The following is a 20,885-nucleotide window of genomic DNA, read 5'->3' on the forward strand; positions in this document are numbered from 1 at the left end:
AAATCATTAAAAGTTATTTGATCTCGCCCATCTGTGGTACACTTGCAGGAAATAATATTACTAATCATGACCAATCCAAATTTGGCTAAAATTATGCAAATTTCTGCTCATTTTAATGTTAAATTGAGAATCCATGGGTTTTTTAAGAAGTGAAATTAAGGGCGCACAGCGATATAATTCTATTTGGTGGTGTGAAATCTGAATGGCGTTTAGTATGAGATGAAACTTCGTCACAATTTTTGTAGTCTGAAACGACGCAAGTGATATTGTGCGATGCAGTTCCGATGGAGTATTTGTATACTAATTACTCACTATAACATTAACGATCCATTACATACAAGCTAGACACGTACCTCACGGTGATCTTTTAATAGAAGTAATAATTATTGGAAATACTAGAATCACATTTGACCCATACCGGATCTTGCAGAGAAATATTATGGCCATAGTATTTGCACAGTACAACCATGACAACGGGCAGTACAATTGCCAGATTTTTGTCCACGTTTTCGCCCAATGAAAGTGCCGCTGTTTGAGGGCGGCAGACAGGTTATAATCAGCAGTATCAGACACTAATTTTGTCCCAGCCTCTCAGATAAGGACCGTGCACTGTACATAACCCGTCAAATATTATGTGCACAACATTGTAAAAATGTTGTCTTATGTATCAAACTTACAATATGTGTTGCAATAATTGTCATGACTACATGCATACTTAAAACTTATCATCCGCAGTATATTATAGGCCTATAATATGTAGGCCTATGCATTCTTACATAACTTTTCTTCTTTTTGTAGCCCTGAACCCCTAGACCAAAATTATTGAGGGTGCTAAGCCTCGACAAGTCCCTTCCACGGTTCCTAAGACTATGCAAACGTGGACACATGCAACCGTAGACATCCACGCTTAAACAAAGACAGCGTAAATAACGTATACATTTACAACTCCACGTTGGGGGTTCAATACAAATCACAATTGCATAGCATGTTGTTGGGTGTTGGTAAGATAGGTGTACCGTGATTCAAGGTATCTTTATCAATTTGTATCCACATTTTCATATAGTAGGTCTATGCAAAATGGGGTCCTTGTGTGCAGATACTTACAAACAGGGATGTGTTTGCAATATACAAAAAAAAAAGCGTTTTAATCACACTTAAAAACCTTTTCAAAAATCGTAAAATACTACACGTGCTTGCTTGTTTATCCCAGTTCACTCATTCCTACTATTATTTCCAATACTTATGTCAAACATTTATAATACCCTACATCATGCGCACTTTCTTTGGTACGCCCATTTCCTTTTTAAAGGAATTTTTATTTCAGCTTCACGTGCAAGTTTACTCGCAATGTTTTGATATTAAACCAAGATGGCGATTAAAATCATTATCACCTTCTGCTCGTCAGAGAATTTACATGTCCTGTCAGTGTTAAACATGTTGTTGCGGTAATAAACGGAGTTTGATGCTAGTTCAGACACACAGTCTCGTTTCCGTTTCTCCAGCCGCGAGCTTTGTACCACTCGCTATCCACACAAAGCTTTTGTGAGGATGGAGTGAGCGGCCGCAACTGGTGGTGGGTGAGACGAATGACACGCCGTTAAAGAAACTCGATTTATTTAAATGTCAATCATGTATTGCAGCAATGTTTTTAGTATTTTACTGCACGACATTCTGCAAGAATCGTGACAACTTATGCCGTAATTTTCCCCAGATGACCCGTATAAAGTATATTTCTGCAAAGTGATCTGTACTTTTGTAACATTCATATCACTTTTGATCATTATCGGCGAATCCACATTTTTCGTAATTGACCACTTCGTTGACGTTGGCGGCGTTTGGCTCTGCTAACTCCAATTAAGCCGGAGTTTGCGAAGCGGCAAACTGAAAGTGCGACTAAAGAGGTACATACGCCGAATTATGCAAAGCTAATTAGCCAAGTAACTATGAGGACTATCTAGCTGAGACTGCAAGCATGATAGAAGTATATTGTGTTTAACATTTTGCTAATTATAATCTGCATAATCAATTAGGGTTAATTTCTTGAAAAAATCAAATGAACTCTGATAGGGGCCGTCCATAATTTTCGCCATTTTCACTTACGTACAAAGCGTACATAACTTTTTACCCCCCTCCCTCCCTTGAGTTACGTACAAATAAAATGGCGAAGGATTTCCACAAGTAGGCCTAATACAAATAGCAAAATTGAGATGTTGGGTTGGTGTTGGGGTCAGAGTTTAGCTTAAAGGTTTGATTAGGTTAAGTTTTATGGTTATATTAGTGTTCCAGGAGGACAGTTTGTTTTGGATTAGTTTTATTACAGATAAGTTGAGAAATGCTGTTCAAAAAAACTTTCTTTTTAAACCATATTTTCATGAAAATGAAAGCCATCAATAAATTAAAATACGTATAGCTTAAAATGCAGCCCGAATCTAAACTAAATGACTTATGCACTCCAGGGTTCGGTTTTTGCCGAAAAAGTGGCAAAAACCTGTTTTTGCCAGTTTTTGCCTGGTTTAAACCGGCAAAATGGCAAAAACTGGCAAAAACCCATGTAAAGTATTAAAAAGTAACACAGAAAGCTGATAAACAGTAACACACATCTTTTAATGAATCATTCCACATATTTTTTGTCTCATCAAGTCCTTAATTAAAATGAAAAAGTTTTGAATTTGATAATGCCACATTTCAGTTAAATGCACTAGAGAGCAATGAAAACTCATGCCTTAAATTTGTTAATATGTTATTATAAAATCCGGCTTTGTTACATCCTTGAATAAATTCCATCAGGTCTGTAGGATCTCATCTGGTTAAGACCAATCCAAACTTACATTTTCTGGACGTTTCATCAACCATCAGTTGAATTCATCAGCAGTGTTGCTATTTTGAAGTGCATAAGAACTTTGACACAGGGGTTGATGCTGGTCTAACTTTTAGAGTTACTGGTTCAATATCACACAGCACTTCAAAATAGCAACACTGCTAATGAAGTCAACCGATGGTTGAATGAAACGGCCAGAAAGTTTTGAGTGGTCTTGATCAGATGAAATTCTTTATGTTATGGCTTTGTTACACTCTGAAAATTATTTTTATAACTTCATAACTTGTTTTGAGATGAAAAAAGTGAACTATTTATCACTTTTTTAGTTTTTGCCATTTTTGCCGGCAACAACTGGCAAAAACTGTTCTTGCCAAGCGGAAAAAAACGTGATTAAAACCGCGGTTTTTTCCACCTGCGGCAAAAACCTGCGAACCCTGATGCACTACAAAATCTGCTGAACATTCTACACTCTCTCACATCAAAATAGAGGGAACCAGGGGGACATCCCTTTGGCATGTTTGGTGTATGTTCTTGCAATTAAACTATGGGTTTCATGTCTTTTGTCGCAACAATGACAATCCACACTAGAGCCTTTGCTGCCATTGATCCTAGTAAGTAAGCATAATGTAAATGTAAAAGCTTGTAAAATAGGACCAATGTGTATTATATTGGACTCAAAATTAAAGAGAAAATCATTGTTTGCATCGCATGTTATAGAAATTGTTAAAAACGAGCTGAACAATGTTAGGTCAATTGGTTATAACTTAAGAATAAAATATTGGAAAATACCATAATTTTTCACTTTCATTTTTTTTATTGCTCAAACAAATCGCCATTTTTCTTACGTACAAATGCCCAGGATTTTACCCCCTCCCTCCCTCTTACGTACGCTTTAAAAATTTGTACGTAAGTGAAAATGGCGAAAATTATGGACGGCCCATAGTCTCTAATTAATTATGCAGATTAAAATTAGCAAAATGCTAAACGCAATATACTTTAATTTTACTTGTACTACTAACCAGTTTCAGCTAGATATATTTATAGTAAAACTCATTTTGCGTAGGCCCTGCTTCGCTAACTCCGGCCTAATTGGGGCTAGCAGAGCCAAACGCCACCAACGGCAACGAAGTACTCAGTTACCAAAAAGTGGAAAAATAGTTGTTTTGGCTAAATTAAGAGCTTTCAACCTGTGCTAAACTTGAAACATTGACTAACCGGTGTATTTCATTGACTACTATACACGCACGGAAGCAGTATGTACGTCCAAGCCTGGGTTGAAATTATGAAAAGAATAGACCTAGTGTCTTCAAACAGACGTGACAAGTGTTGAACGACCTTGACCACTCTTCAACCATGACTTTAAATACGTCTGACCAGGTCTGACACATGGGCTATTCCAGTTGACTGTTTGAAATCCATACACCCCCACAGGACGTGTGAATTTCAAATGAAATGGTTGACACTATACCTCGAATCTAGCTCATGCCATGAACCAAGCTTGCTTAGCCCCCCTACAGGATTCCTTATCGCCAAAAGAGATTTATTTTGCATGAAAGACCGGTCGAAAGAGGACATATCGGGGAAACATTGCCAAAACGGTAGGCAAGAGTCACCAGCTCGATATTCTGCTGCAATTAGGCTTACTGTCTATCTATACCAAATGTTTACCACGTTTTCTCATATTGCAAGCATTGGTCGTGACTGAGTGATGAGTTCCGATATGGAACGCACCTCGTCTGTACGGCTCTTTTCAGAGCCACCAAGACTACAAAAAGGTTCATTTGGCCCATGAAACAGTATTTATCAATTCTGATCTTTATCTTTAACTACGATAAATCTTACGTGGTATCCTCCCTCGCTTATATAACCGTTAAAGCCACAGATGTTTAAGTTGAAGGCCTCATAGAAATTGTCTATTGTGAACAAATAATGCGCTATTCCAGTTGAAATCCATACACCCCGTATGGAAGGCATTCTCTTAACCCTCCCCACACGTACACACCTGCAGACGACAATTTTCACACAAAATCAAAATTCACAACCATGCACCAAAATGAGTACCAACGAGCCTAGTATTGGCTCAGTGGTACGTGAGATAGCTTTTGATATTTTGACAAAATTCTCCAAATTTGGACTTTTCTATGTTGATGTCGATAGCCAGCATGTACCAGGTAAGCCCGTTTGAAATTCACACTTCTGCATGTGGAAGATTAAGGTGGTGTCTTCCATGGAGAGTGTATGGATTTCAATTGGAATAGCTAATTTCGGTGTCAAAAACTTCCGAACCGAATATCTTGGTTTCTACAGTAAAATCAATTATTTTCATTTAACTCTTGTAAAATTATTCAAATGAGCTACTGGCTTTTTTACTTGTTAGGCTGAAATATAGTCATTTCCTTTTATATTGAGGAAAAATTGCTTTTTTGTAGAATTTTAGCCGAAAATCACCTTTTAATACCAGAATAGCCAGGATTTTCCAAATTTGCATGGGCGCCATTACATTATGACGTCATAGCGGCATTATGTTGGGCATGTTTGTACTTATTTTGGTATCACTGGATAGAGGAGACCCATGGCTATACATTGGTACCTAATACTGATATGACGTTAAAAATTGTAGTCCCGATTGTAGTCCGTGTTTTAAAACATGGCTCAGTAGTTCCAGGGTTAAATAGTTAGAGGTTAATAACTGCGCATCGGTTATTTGGAGGGCATTGTGAAAAATCTAAACATTTTGCCTTTGGAACCGAGGGATATTCCGAGGTCCAAAGCAAAATGTTTAGATTTTTCACAATGCCCGACATATTACCGATGCAAAGTTATTAACCTCATTCATAACCGTCACTTTAATCTCTTCACCTTACAAAATAACACAAAATTTTGCTCAAAAGTTTATAAAAATAGATGATTTTTACATCTTCCCTTGCCAAAAATCGATCAGGCTAAAACAGAACGACCAATAACAAAAGTGCGTATCACAATCTGTGCAAATATGGTAGCGCGCAATCCAAATACGGCAGCCAGCGCGCGCGCAGTTTGTTGGACGCACAATACCGCGCACGCAGAAGTCAATTGTGTGCGACATTGGAACAATTACGCATTTTGCGGTCAATTGTGAGATATTAATGACCTCGATTTGCGTTCGCGTTTTCGCAAATAATAAAATATGATTGGATCGCACGCATCGCGTTTATTAATGAGGTTATGAATAAATGTTAAATCTCATACAAAATCTAGCTGCAATCAAGCAAGAGTATCTGGTCCCAGCAAACACAAAAACGTTTTAAAAACGTTTTAAATAAGTTCTATTTTGCCTTCTGGTTTAGGTAAAAATGTTTTAATAACATTAACACGTCGGGTTATATAAAGATCATGAAAACGTTTTGTATGAAAACACACTACAACAATATTTTTAAAATGTTTTCAAATTGTTAATGTAAACTATTTTTGCAATCATTGTTTGCCAAATAGTTTGTCAACACTTAAATTACTTTATGTTAAAATATTTGCACCCAGCTAACACAGAAATGTTCTTAAAATGCTTTTTTTAACGTTTTAATAACATTTAAATGTCGGGTTATATAAAGGTCATGAAAACGTTTTTAAAACAACGTTATTGCAATTATTTTGGGCAACACATTTTAGCAAAATATTTTTTCAACCCTAAAATAACATTCTGTTTAGAATGTTTTGTATCAAGTTCTCAAAAATGTTTTTAGAATGTTATTAAAACGTTTTTATATCCTCTATATAACCCGACATTTAAACGTTTTCTGTAAAACATTTTGTATTTGCTGGGCAGTAGATTATCAATAATGTTTTTTAATGTTATGAAAACGTTTTATACCCATAATATACCAACAGAGATTTTTCTCAATAAAAAAAAAAAAAAAATCCACTTTATTTCTTAAATTAGGGTCGTGTAGGGGTATCCTCCCGGATACCCCTACACGATCCTAGTCCGTAAATTAGGGATTCAATCATGTTTCACCGTTGTTCATCACCGTTTAACAACGATGCGGCCGCGTCTGCGTGGTTTACTTCGCTCGGGCAGCTTTAGCTGCCCGAGCGAAGTAAACCACGCAGACGCGCCGGACGCGAGTTGTTAAACGGTGATGAACAACGGTGAAACATGATTGAATCCCTTTCAACAACGAAAATAAGCTTAATATCGTATAATTCACGATTATTTTACGAGGAATGTCAGTTAATCATTGCCACTCAGCCTTACAAAAACTTCGATGATTTCTCTTTTGATATCAGCAATAAAACTACAGAATTCTCGCGATTCCAAATACAGCGCGCCACCAACGACGGCAGTGAAAATTGGCATTTCCCGTGTCTGGGGTCGACATCCTTTTTCATCAACCATAGCTGACCATGCTTATGATTATTTATTACTCTAAAAACACAATGTTTTATAGTACTTTTTGAATTTTTTTGAGATTTTCTGTGTTGAAGTGAAATATTGCAGTTTGATATTCACCGATGTCCTTTTCTAAAACCCGCAAACTTGATGTTGATACTAGGCCTATGTGTTTCCTTTTTGTTATTCATTTTCTAAAACCGCCCTTTTTTGTTTTTAAACTTTACGATGCTTTTCAGCCTGATACGCGCGAGCCTAGTCAATGCGAAGTAGGCCTAGGCCTGTCCTTTTTTTTAAAATGGAAAACGCATAGGTTTTATTTTGGTTATAAGAATAAATTGTTTTAATTCTTTCTAAATTTATTGTAATACGATAATAATATAACACCAGCATACTTAAGAACATCCATACTATTATAGGTGTTGCGTTTTTGTAATCGGCCTACATTTTCTAAAAATGGTTTTTTTTTGCACGAAGGCGCTTATAGCGGCCCGCCGCGCGGGATAGGCCCAGCAAAGAAATTCAAGTAAATTTTAAAAAGATTCTTAATGTCTCATTACTTATAAACATGCATCACATTGGTTTGCCGTTTTTGTTATTATTGTAATTGTTTGATTTGTCCTTATTTTATTTTTAATTAGGCCTAGGCCTATATTACTATCAAACATTAAAAAAATTACGATCGCAATAAAAACACTTTGTAGGCATAGCCTACCGCATAAAATAACATTTATTTTTTGTTAATATTTCAATTTGAGACTTTAATGCATAAGTTCAATAATACCTCATAGAGTTCTAGCATTATAATAAAGATGAAGAAAATTTCTAACTGCAAAAGAGTAGGCCTACATGAATTTTAAAAGATCATTATTTTAAGGCATATCAAGAAAATATGCATAAAAAACTTCATAACTTTAGAACCAAGTATGCTAGACTTTGAAAAAGATTCTTAATGTCTCATTACTTATAAACATGCATCACATTGGTTTGCCGTTTTTGTTATTATTGTAATTGTTTGATTTGTCCTTATTTTATTTTTAGCCTAAATTTGTATTTTTAATTAGGCCTAGGCCTATATTACTATCAAACATTAAAAAAATTACGATCGCAATAAAACACTTTGTAGGCATAGCCTACCGCATAAAAATAACATTTATTTTTTGTTAATATTTCAATTTGAGACTTTAATGCATAAGTTCAATAATACCTCATAGAGTTCTAGCATTATAATAAAGATGAAGAAAATTTCTAACTGCAAAAGAGTACATGAATTTTAAAAGATCATTATTTTAAGGCATATCAAGAAAATATGCATAAAAAACTTCATAACTTTAGAACCAAGTATGCTAGACCTTTGGTGTTTTCAGTTTAAAATGATAGCCTATTGTACGTGTAATGTATAATAATGATTACAGTAACACAATTTTCAAAAAGCCTCCTTTGGCCCCCATGAACCAGATCGTGTCACAATTAAGGTTTGAATTTGACAATTGTCATGTCCGATTTTAATATAATTCATGTTTCTTTTTCATATTATTTTCACTTCCGCTTTCTTGCATGTCATACCATCTTTATTTCAACTTTCCCCTTTAATAATTCAAACCCGGTAACCCAAGGAAATTTACTCTTAATGTAGGCCTAGCTAGGCCTACTCCCAAATAGCACACGTTGGTTGGAATGAGTTTCTTTTTAGTCATATTATCGGTCGGCACAACATTGAAAAATCAAAACTTTTTCGACTAAATATTCAATATTGGATAATTTTAAACACCTAGGCCTAGGCCTAGGCCTATACATGTTTTTTATAAGTCAACACTGTGGAAAGAACTGAACTGTATAAGTGTAGCCGAACCTTTACGGCATTGTGGACTTTGACCAAATTGGAAAGGTTTAAATTCGGAGGGTCGACATTTCTTGCATCATGGATCAGGCCCATAGATCAAGGACTCAACCTACAAAGTAAAGAGGGATGGACTTTATTGGAGGGATGAACGCATTGTTTAGGCCTGCTTCATTTGAGACTGAAGGGGCGAACTGGGACCCCCCCCCCCCCTCCCACCGCGCCCACCGACTTACGGTGAAGGATATAGGCCTACTGTACAATAAGGGGCAATTTGCAGTTGATGTTTTTGACAAAACCAAGATAACTTAACATGCTTAACAATGTAGTTTGGAGGCCATTATATGTCTAAATGAAAATGAAAACGTGCCTATTCATACAGAAGGGTAGTCCTATTCGAGCCCCCGCACCAAATTTATTGAGGGTCTGAGCGGGGTCTGAGCCGCCAGCCCCGGTTCATAAGCCTATGTAATTTGGTTGACAGAATTGCACCACGAGAGTTTATTTTAAAAATTAACAGGTTTATTTGTTTAGTGCAAGTATATAGGCCTATTTTCTCCCGACATTATACATTGGGGACCGTGAAAGTGTTTTGTTTATAGGGCTATAAGAAGGAAATGGCTTCTAAATTTACGACCTTTCGTGATCATACAGTAGGCCTACATCATGCTACAAAGAGCGTTTCAAAACGTCATCCCGGAACGTCACACGAAAAATGCTTTAAAACAATTAATTCATATCTATTCAAGTTTGTAAAAGGTTATAAATGTAAAACATCTAGGCCTATAAAAATAAGACAAGTTGTTCAAAACATTTACATGATTTATGAAAACCAAAAGCTTTTATCTTAATCATGTATCACGCATGGTAATAATTATGGGAAAAGATATCCAAACAAGAAATAAAAAAAGGCACGAATTTGCGTTTTAGATTTAATTTCCTGTTTGAAATTGTCTTGCATCAAAAGCATTTGCTTTTATAGGCCTACCCAACTCGAAAATTGACATTTTGACATCGGGTTTATAGGCCTAGATGGTCGATCAGAGACATCAACATTTTTGACATCGAGTTTTAACCGTAGATGGTTGACTATAGGAATAGAGTAGGCCCTACATTTGAAATAATATTCGAAAACGTTTTAATCGTAGGCCTATTAAACAAAAATAAATGCTTTACGTTGTCCATGCTGTTAAAACATGTATTGAATCTTTCGTTATTCTAAATATTGAGGATTAGGCCTACTTTACTTTAAACAAACAAGGTTTAAAATTGGGGTTTTTTTTAAAGGATATATTCATGGGTTTAAGTAGGCCTATCCCCAATCATGTTTTTCAGTGTTTTCTTTTCTTGTAAACGAGAGCCTAAAGTATTGTCCCAAGCGCCTCGGATCGGGTTCGGAAAAGTTTGAAAATAAGGATTTAATGCCCATTATTTTGTGTGGGAATAGGCCTAACACTCTGAACATTCACAGAGGTAGGCCTAAACCATAACTGTCGAAATTAACTTAATTAAAAAGGAGGCAGAAAAAAAACTTTCCGCTGTCCATGCTGTTAAAATTGTATTGAATAGGGGCCTACTAGTATTTCGTTATTCTAAATATTGAGAATTAGGCCTACTTAAAACAAACAAGGTTTAAAAATTGGTTTTTTTTTAAAAGGATATGCATATGAGGGTCTAAGTAGGCCTATCCTCAATCATATTTTTTTAATCAAGTCTATTATAGGCCTACTTACAACAAAGCTTAAGACCTGAAAGTGTTTTCTTTTTTTTGTAAACGAGAGCCTAAAGTATTTTCCCAAGCGCCTCGGAAAGCCGGTCGATGGATAACATCGTCGACGCGTCATGGATGTCGACTTTTACCCATAATGCTCTGCGCGAAGTAGATCAGCCAGGCGTGATCGTAGGTGGCGCGCTGTATTTGGAATCGCGTCAATTAAACGGCAATGTTTAGCCGCTACCTGAAAAATACTGAATTCAACTTGTAAGCTGGCATACGCACAAAGGTTCCAGACATGACGAATTTTACGCGCTCTCGCGTAACGCGTAGTCTCGCTCGCGTTCGCGTATACGCTACAGTAAAAGTGTGGGTTCATCACGGTTTAACAACGGTTGGCTCCTGTACAAAGGTATAGGAAGAGTTGTTGAATACATCATGAACATGGAATTAAACAGGTTTTATAATGGTTATCCTATCTGATATCACGTCCATGTTCATACACTTTGTCATGGAGCTGAATCCGGCAGCCGTGACCTCCACAACCGTATCAAAATAAATTATAATTTTCCAAATGAAAAATATTATGTCAGTCCTATCGCAAATAATTATAATCATGCATTTAATATAATTGAAAGCAAAACAAAGTCACCAAAATTGCAGATTGTGCTTCAATTCAATGAGTTTAAATTCTGCACTATAACGAGTTGCACAATTTTTGCATTTCCGGTGTGGAAGCTTGCGTATTTCACCCCCCCCCCCCTTCACTTGCTTTTATTACGCTACGCACACCATAATTGCAAAGATTTGTGCCAAGTCTACACGTTTTACAATAAGCAATGAACCTTTTAGACGGCGACAAGCCTGTTTTAGGCTGATTACATGTCTGTCCTTTAAAAATATAAACTTTTTTTCATTTTTTATATGATCAAAATAAATTGCAATTTTTAGGTATTTTTTTTGTTTTGATTTCAAAACTGGACATTTTTGAGTCCATGTTGAGAATAAATTCTGTTTACCCTTTATACAACCCGACATTTAAACGTTTTCTGACAGCCTTTTATAGCCTTTTGCGAACGATGTCGAAAACGTTTTGTGTTTACTGGGATAGCATTTTTGAAGTAATTCTGATTCTGAAATGAAATCGATGCGTAACATCAAATCCAAAGAAAATTTTCATTTTGACTCTAGTTAAAAAAAAAATCTTGACGTAAAACGTAATAGTCTTTCCTTCGTGCATGCATAACATTAGCCAATTGTTAAGACCTATAATCCCAGTCTTGTTAGGCTCTTAAGCCTAACAAGACAGGGATTATAAAGCTTAAATATTATAATAAAGATTATTACAGATTAAAATCTGTATGCCTAATTCGCTGTCGTAGGACACGTTAGTAACCATTGGTTACTGCTCCAAGCCTGGGCTCATACACCTGTTCCGAATTTTGGTATGCCATAGGCTTTGTTTTGTGATCATTTCGATCAGTGGTTCGTAACAAAGAAAGCGTGATCCAGTTGGCCTAGCAACGGTCATATTGTAACGTGCACTACGACAGCGAATAATATCCATAAATACTTGTTGAGTCGACAGCAATTTTTGTTTTCAATATCTTTCTGAAATCGTAATATCCTTATTAGGGTAATTGTTAAAGTACGATTTTAAGAAAACACGATTTGTCATTTCAACAATGAATGGTAGTACCCTGTACACGGTACGGAATCATAATTATGTCTTTTGTGTCTATAACAATACCAACACATTTTACGGGGGATAAATGGTAACAGAAAATATTACATCATTCTGCTTTTTTATTCAATGTACATCACCGTAAAAATAGTAGTTAATTTCAAATATTACACTGTGTAGAGACCCATAAATATAGTAGGTTAAATTACTGGTAATAAATATGCCTTTACAATCAACAAACTATACATAAAATTACAAAATGAACGAAGTCCAGCTTTTATTATTATACAAAACATTGATGTTGATTAATTTCTTCATGATTTTACACAACTTATAATATACATGTAATACAATGTATGCCTTTAAGGGATCTGGAATGAGCGTTTCGACAGTATTTTTGTGGGCCATGAGAGCACATATCAGACATATCGAATTGCATTCTGAATAAGAACGTCTTTCTAAAATCAAATAATTTTCATTTTTTTAAATTCACGATATAATACACATTTTATGACAAATTATTATATTTTTCACATTTGTGATATATAACAGTCCTCGAAGTAAATTTCATAAATCTAATGATATATGGCCATGCGTTTTGAGTTGGGCCGGTAGTGCGTTACATGTTTTCGCGAGATGAAAATTGCATGTTTTTTCGTTTAGATATAAATATTTTCACATATTATACCTAACATATATAAAAGTATACATTTTCTGGCTGCAAATGAACCAAGGAATCCAAAAAGTGCACTTTAAAATGACACAGGGTGTAACACTAAGGAGTTATGAAACTGAAAATACCAAATATTTTAGGAAAAAAATGTAAAATTTGACAAATTAAAAAAAAGTTAGCTTCACCCCACATATTTAAAAGTTCCATATTTGAATTCCTCTCAGTCAGAGCTTTAAATACATATAACATCACAGGGTTCAATAAAATTAAAATGATTTTGCGCCAGCCTCTTTGAAGCCATATTTTCCCATTGACTTCAATGTGTAACCCGAACGGAAAATATAATATGCAAAATTGCTTCTCAAAGCAAATTAAATGACCTGGAATATGATTGTATGGTGTTATAGTATGCAGTTTAAAGTGAATTGTAAAAATGTGAAAAAAGAAATGGACCTCTTGCATCATATGACCCCTGGGGGTCACTTTTATTAAATTTGCTCCTCCTGATCCTCCTCCTCCTGATCCTCCTCCACCCACACACTATGCCAATTAGATTCAAATTATTCAAATGTTAATAACTTTTTTAAGGTTTACTGTATTGGTCTCATCACAAGCTTTAATTTGACACCAAATTTAACCACATAGGCTGCATATTAACTGAGAAAATTAAAAAGATGAACGCTAAAATGTTTCGCGCATGTAACATTTCACCTATTTACTGGCCCAACTCAAAACGCATGGCCATATTCTTAAAGTTTATGTAGCTGGGAGGAAAAGCCAACGATCAATTGAAAATTTTGACCTTTCATGTTGAAGATATGGATTTTTTCCCCAAAAAGACCTAAATTTTTTTTTTGTGTGTTTTGGGAAAAAATCCATATCTTTAATACGAAAGGTCAACATTTTCAATTGATCGTCGGATTTTCATCCCACCTACATACACTTAAAGAATAAATCATTAAATTTATAAAGTTTACTTCGAGTACTGTTATATATCAAATTTTTTAATCATTTACCATAAAATGTGTATTGCATTGCGAATTTCAAGAAATCAAAATTATTTGATATCAGAAGGACATTCTTCGTATTCAGAATGCGATTCGATATGTCTGGTATGCTCTAATGTCCCACAATAAATACTGTCCAAAGGTTCATACCCCACCCCTTAAGTAACTACATAATTTGTTCGATTTTAACCGAAGTTGTTTAATTAATTTAAAAAAGTTCGTAATAAATGAAATTTATTGCACTTTGTAATTAATGAGCTACATTATAGCTACCGTGGTAAGAGGTAGAATAATCAAATGTGACACGATATGATCCAATCAGATATAAGTCGGAAAATAAATCAGACAACAGTAGGGTAGTTTGAGTTATATTTATACCATTCAATAAACTTAATTACTCGGTACCTAAATTTGATTTTGTTGAAATCCCAAAGTCACTGGCATTTATTATATCAGGGCCGGATTTACGATTGGGTTAGATGGGCCTGAGCCCAGGGCCCCCAATTTTGGGTACCCCAAAAATTGCCCTGTTCATCTTCCTTTTTACCCCTTCTTTGGGCCAAAATAGGGTGAATTTGCATTATTTTGCGCGTTTCGCGCGAACTGGCCCGTCATATAGCAATATTCACCTTCATTTGGGCTAGTCTCTGAAATAGAACATTTTGTGCTCGCTTCTCTACCCGTTTCCCTCTAAATTGTAATGCTCTCGTTGCCACCACTGTCGATCTCATACCTAAACCAAAACGTAGCCACTTAATGCTTAAAGGGCAGGTCTATTGCAAAAACAAGTTTATCTCTATTCGAAGAGAATAATTATTACATTACAAGTTGACACTTGTTGCAATTTTTTTGTGCGTATTTCTCCTGAAAAAGGAGAAATTGTGTGGGTAAAGTTCAGCCTCGTACATGTTCTTCCCCCGTTTGAAGCGTACGTGTCCTCCCCCGTTTGGCTGATGGCGTATGTAAATGAAGCGGGCACTATAAACACAGACAAAAAAGAAAGTCTCCAGTAGTTCCATCCCAATTTAATCAGATTCTGATGAGTTTATGGCAAAATAATTTATATAATAATTTTCTATACACTCTCCTTCGAAGATTGGTACCAAATTTGATATTAAAAGTTTAATCATCGTGAGCATGGGAACCTTTCTTTGGAAATTCGTGCAATTTTAAAAATGACATAGGGAGTTGTATCACGCGGCGGAGCTAGCGTGTGCTAAGAATTACGTCGCCTGAATAGGCCGGCAGGTTAATCGATAAAGCGTGACTGTTTCTGACTGCGGGAATTTCAAATGGGTTATAACATGTCGGGCTGTATGTGTAGCTGTTGCACACATTTCGGCGTTGTTGTAAAGTTCTTTACCGTTAGATTTATTGAGTTCAAGTTCTAAACAGTTTGCGCAGACTTCAAAATAAGTAATGAGACAAAAACATTTTCAATACGTTTTCTTGTAAGCATCATCAACATAAAATATAAAATTATCAGCATTCACACAACATTATCTGCAATGGCTTCTTTTACGACATTTAAAAAAAATATTTTTTACATCTACACATCTACACGCATCTGAGAGGTCTAAATTCGTTGTCATTAAAGGTTTACCCATGCATGTCAAAATGCAAATCAAATACCCCGCTCTTTTAATTGTGCGCAGGCAAGCATGGCAAGTGTACAATGATTCCTGTACGGGTTGCTTCGGGCCACATAATACGCTGATACCATGCATTGACTTTTGCGTGGTCAATTCGTAATTTGTCATTTTTTAAATTGCACGAATTTCCAAACAACGGTTCCTTTGCTCATGATGATTAAACTTTTGATATCAAATTTGGTAGCAATCTTCGAAGGAAAGTGTATAGAAAATTATGATATAAATTATGTTGCCATAAACTCATCAGAATCTGATTAAATGGGGATGGAACTAATGGAGACTTTCTTTTTTGGCTGTGTTTATCACGCTCTCATCATACAATCACAATCACTTTGACAAGTTTGACATTAGCATCAAAGAGTTGTACTATCACTTACCATAACAATGCTGCATAACAATATGCACACTATTGTTCTCATTTCGGGAACAACGCAAGCACGGTATTGTAACTATGCGTTTGCTTTGTAATATTTCATCCAACTGAAACTATAGCATTGCAATATACAGGGAAAACAGATACATGAGTTGTGGAGTTAAGGGTACTTGCCCATGAATTTCATTCAGGGGCGTGTTTGAAAAGCGGCACAGCGTATTAGTAAAAAGAATAAAAAATACTAAAATTTACACCAGGGTACGAACCACTGCCGATACACTATGCTGAACAGTGAACGATGCCACTGTGCCACGGCGGTACCTGTGGTTAATGTCTGACGATTTTCAAAGATATGCATATCAACACGTTTCTAGTGTATTGAAAAGCAGATTTTGGTAGTAATACAGTCATAGTCAGACATTGGACCCTATTTGTCTGATTGTTTTTCATTTAATACAAATTAATTTTGATGAATTGAACTGGTATGACTCTTAGGACTCGTAATAAACGACGATTGATTTTCTAATAAATATAATAAAAACGCTGGGTCATTCAAGACGTCCTTGTAATTTATGTCAAAACCAGGGGAGCGACAATACACCTCTAAGTGTATAAGCCTACTTGCGCGATCGATACTCAATGATCCAGACAATAGCATTTGAATATAACGCCCTTATGTATGCATCTGATTGACATGTCTGGTACCATAATAGCTTCCTATAGCCTACCCCACCGTAAATAGCTCTCTTCATTTCTTTGCTGTGCCAATATATACGTGTCATGTACGTAATTTCGAGGCATATTTTGTTCAAAAATTATAGGAAGGGACTGTTTTCAGCCAAAATATTGGCTGTCACCAGATGCGCAATGGTACCGGGAAGTGTTATTAATTCAAAATATCACATTTTAATGAATTCGGATGCGAAATCCGAAAAGGGATTGACAGGTCAAAATTCTCACACTGGAAATATTGTGAAATAAAATAAAATCAAATTTAGGCTCCGCAAACAACCTTCCAATTATTCCCATTGGTGTTTGCTACACGTGTATATAATAAATTATGATTTGGGGCTAATTTGAGAAGAGTTATGGCCTCGAATTTCAAAATACACCGAGGGACGTTTTTTGATTATAAACCTCGTCAATTCAAGACTCTGTAAAAACAAATCAAGAATTTTCTGGGATAATTGCAACTAAAGTATATGCAAGTTATGATCTAAGCTACCAGATGCATCATTAATTTCCTGAATATGATATTTAGTTGTGGGAAAAGATTACTTTAATATTTGTGCGGGATTATTTCCCGCCAAAAATTTCAACCAAAAAGAGCATGTAGCCTTAACACGGTTTATATGCTAGTCTCAGTTGAAATTCTAAGCTCAAATTATGTATTTATTTTTAGGCCTAATATTTCTCATGTTATTGATATACATATGAATCGTAATATCACAATTGTCTAATATATAAAAAAGAAGCGGCTGATTTTATCCATATGTTTAAAAACCATTAAATTTGTAATATTTAATTTGGAATTTTTTTTTCTGTGAACAACAACAGTATACGTTCTGTCCATTGAGAGCGTTTATAGTCCCTTTTCTCAAAGCGGGCACATCTCATTTCATGACGTCACCGTTTTTCTAGGCCAAATCTGTCTCGTTCGAAGGAACTCACCGCTTAAGTTGGTTTTATCAATTTTAAACGTCTTATTTTCTCAAAAAAGGAGTCATTTTCATTGTCCCCATAATATTAGCTTGCCAATGATATGATGTTGTTTTCGCAATAGACCTGCCCTATAAGTGCACATTCCTTCCTCCTGGTGAGATTGGGCCTCCAAATTTGTCCTGGCCCAGGGCCTCAGAAGGTAAATCCGGCTTTGGGCATATTTGGTTGTAAAGTTACGAACGTTTTGTATGTCCATATTATGTTTTTTATTGTATTGTTTTGTTTTCTCTATTTTTTTTGTATGCCGACTTTGGCTGTATAACATCTTACTGTCCGCGTCTAGTGAACGCACGTGAAATTAAATAATAACCGTCTCCGGACCGGTCACTGGTAACGCCATTTTAATTATGATGATAACGACTTTATTATAGTCGTCGGGGACAGGAGCATCACTTTGTCACTTTTATCAGGTTCATTTCTAATTCATGAGGTGCCTTAAAATATTAATGAAAAACGATTTCACATTCTAAATGACTGGATCTTGCAACCTTGTCCCCTTTAATTTAATTCTAATTTCGTTGCCCTAAATATACACTGAAGTCTGATTCACATTGGTCATCACAAATCTAATATAATTTGAATCTCAGAATGGTCATTTGGCCCCGATATTATGCCGTTTCTATTAAAACGTCGCTGTTGATAAATCACTCATCTTCATACAGAGCCGGTCTTCATCATGTTCAGAGAAGACAAATGAGCTATAAAGGTTTGAGTTTAATAATTATCCGAGGATAATACCCGGGATCCAGGATTTTCAAAGCATGCTATTACATACAATAAAATAAACCCACAATGTTAAAAACAAAAACCTGTTCTACGGGCGGACGGGATTGCCAAATAGGTCAGTCGGTCGGGCTTTTTTTCCAGATCAAAAACACAGATATTTTTATTGCATCCAGTTAAATAAAAATTCCTTTAAGAAAGGAATGTGGCGCCCAATATGAACTTGGACGTGATATGGCGAATTCCATGGTGTAGATTTGGTATTATATTGATTTTTCTAGGGAAGAGTAGAAGATGATCAAATGCAAGAGAAATGTGTTTGATTGGGGAAGGTGTTCTGACAATCCAAATATAAACTTAGTCCACCTCAAATGACCTGTAACAATTTGTGATTGACATTACTTAAAGGAGTATTTCGTGATCCTAGCATCCTCTTTTTATGAAATTTTTCAGTACATATCCACGAAAAAAGCATATCGCTCATTCTACAAAATCCGGTGCCAATAGCCTTTTTTCCATTCTTTGGTCCACAAAAACTTTGTCGAGCATTTAGGGCATCAAATATGTTGTTTTTCTGGTAGAACTCAACGAGATCTACACGGACATATATAGTTTTCCATACTTTAAATGCTTTCTTCAGCCTGATTAACCCTTGCAAAGGCTCAAAAATCGCTAAAAATGCGTTTCCACAGCTCAAGTGTCACATCTAACCCTAAATATTTTCTTTGAATAAATGCGATTTCTTTACATATTTGTTGTTTTTTAATTAGATAACGCACCATCATATTGTTTATCAACATTATTTTTTAGTGATTAAAATGTCTTTGTGTAATTCTAAAATAAATTGCACTTTCCACCAAAACGCTGTGAGCTACGTTACCCTTTTTAACACATGATATTGGAAAGAAGTAAAACAGAGGTATCAATGTAATTTGCGGTTTTTGAAAGGAAACACTCATAGGTTTTTAAAAATCACAGTAAAAATCGTGATGCTGTAGCATTTTTGGCATAGAAATGTTGTAAACATTGAAATTTCGACCGACCATGTTAAGATTATTCCCAAAATTTCAGTTGATTCCGATTTTGCGGTTGCGTGTTATGCGTGATTATGTGTATTACACTGCTAACGAATTAATCTGCAAGAAATATTTTGTACATAAACATTATGTAGCCAGAGTATTCCAGTGATATAAAAATCTCAACTTTTTTTGAGAAAAGTGGGGGATGAGGCTGTGGATCACGAAATGCCCTTTTAATTCACCTCGGATGACTTTGATCTGACATTCAACATTTTCGCGCTTACACCAATCATATCCATAACAATTTAACTCTTACAACTTCCTGTCAACTCTCTAATTTAAAACTCTAAATTTCTGTCTGTTTGCCTTTTCTGTCTTGTACCATTTAGTACACTACAGTTTGTTACAATTATTAAGATAAGCAAACATTGCTGGGTAGATAACAGGATTTAGTTATTTACTTAATCCAATCATGGAGGTAGTAGCTAGTAGCTAGTACTACCTCCATGCATGATCCAATCATGGCATTTAACGTCAATTTTGGTTTTCAGTGTTTTAAAATACAACAATGTAGAACATGTATAATTAATATGCCGTGTTGTTTGCATGCAGTTTGCCGCCCAATTGTGCCAGCATATTGCAACTTTGGCAATAACCGCTATATAGATTCTATGGTAATTAGCAAACAAAAGCCATCAGTTTAAGAGGCCTCGTTAATTGATCTTATCAGTGAAGTTATCACTATGGACCACAAGAGTCTCATCCCAATGGCATAGTCCAATAACCTCAATTACATAATCATAGTGCAAAATTTGACCTCAAGTTGCAGAGTATGAGTTTGTGTACCCAAATTTTCAAAGGATGAAGGTACAAATGTATTAGGGTTTAAGAACTGTTCCCATGATAGATGAGCATGTTGTGGATCCTAGTGTATGGTCAAATGTCACCGTCTATCGGGTTCTAAGGCACACGGTAAACTGGTTGAACGCATACAAAGGTCAGGATTTATTTGGTGTTTTATAAATCCTAATTTTGTATTTTAAACAAAGAATATACGCTCACCATTTTATCCCGTGCATATCAGAAAACAATAATAAAATAAAATCCAAGCAAATTGTGGTTTTATTTCTGAGCTGGGCATAATTTTAGCAAAACAATTGCGAAGTCAATCTAGCAAGAGTGAAATTAGAATATTTCACAAATTCATGCCTATATTGTGGCGCCTCCGTAGAGGGCGCCACAAAACAGACCCAAAATGACGCATAATCCGGGTCAGTCAGTCTCGGGGGTCAGC

At 35.6% G+C, this 20,885-nt stretch overlaps 1 long non-coding RNA gene across 1 annotated transcript in view; it reads right to left on the reverse strand.

The window, feature by feature from the left end:
• Positions 1-20,885, reverse strand: part of LOC140170072 (uncharacterized) — a 176,439-nt gene that overhangs the window by 75,110 nt on the left and 80,444 nt on the right. The gene's annotated exons all lie outside the window — the stretch shown is intronic.

The sequence above is a fragment of the Amphiura filiformis genome, chromosome 14 (assembly GCF_039555335.1).
Source record: "Amphiura filiformis chromosome 14, Afil_fr2py, whole genome shotgun sequence".
Taxonomy (NCBI): Eukaryota; Metazoa; Echinodermata; class Ophiuroidea; order Amphilepidida; family Amphiuridae; genus Amphiura; species Amphiura filiformis.